Here is a 1,091-nt window from a genome sequence, read left to right on the forward strand (position 1 = left end):
TTGTATAAGTTGACCTTTAATTGCGTTGTTTGTTTTATTTTCACTTATGATGGCGCTGGTTGTGCTGTATTTATACGATTCGGCTTCAAAATGCACAGCTTGTCGATACGAATACAACAAACCGATTTTTATTTATTTACGTGAATACAAATGTAGTGTTCAATTTGAAAACAAAACCAAAAAATAGGGAATTTAAATGTTATTTTCATAGCCTTGTGTTTTAGTAGGCTGAATACATATTTAGCCTTCTAAATTAGACACAGGCAATGTTATTTTGATTTTTGGTTTTTTTACAAAATATACCACCCAAAAATACCTTTAAAAAAAAGTAAATATGTATTTAACTATTTATCAAGGATTTTTAAATATTGTTTACTGGCTCAGGCCTCAGGCCTCAGGCCTCAGGCCTCAGGCCTCAAGGGGCTTAGGGCTGAAGGCCGAAGGGCTTAAGAGTTAAGAGTCACGGCCACACAGGCCACGGGCCCAAGGCTCACGGATTCACGAGGTTTTTATGTAATAAAGAATAACATTTTTAGAAGGCTATGAAATACATCAGATCAAATGTTCTTCTGTAGTCCTGTCAAGCATATTTTTATCTTTATTTTTCCTCTCTCTCTAGAGAGTAGAGAGTAGTAGAAAGACCGGGTCATTGTTTTTTTTTTGTAATTTCTATTTTGTAACAATGTTAGCAATATTTTGATTTTTAGCTCGGGAATCGGGATGTTTATTTATAAATTTTTTAAGTCTATTTTTAAAAGTTGTATTTATTTAACTTTTGTCAGAGCAAAATCACTTCGGTCTGGCTATTTTTAATTTTTTTTAAGTTAAGAAAATATGATTTGAAGGCCCTAATGAACCAATACAATGAGGACACACAAAGTCTGTCTGTCACAAGATCAGAGATGCTCTATATACTCTAGTTTATTTGTTTAATATTGTTTTTTTTTGCTTTTTTTTGCTTTGGAAGCCGGAGAATTGGAGGTTATAACTTTTATTAACTTTTAAAAACGAGAGCCTAATGTTTAAAAAAAAAGAGTATCCAAAACTATCGTCGATTCGTTTATTCTGTTTGTGTGGCCGCCTGGCTGGGC

This window comes from Sphaeroforma arctica (assembly GCF_001186125.1).
Source record: "Sphaeroforma arctica JP610 unplaced genomic scaffold supercont1.1748, whole genome shotgun sequence".
In the NCBI taxonomy this organism is placed as follows: Eukaryota; class Ichthyosporea; order Ichthyophonida; genus Sphaeroforma; species Sphaeroforma arctica.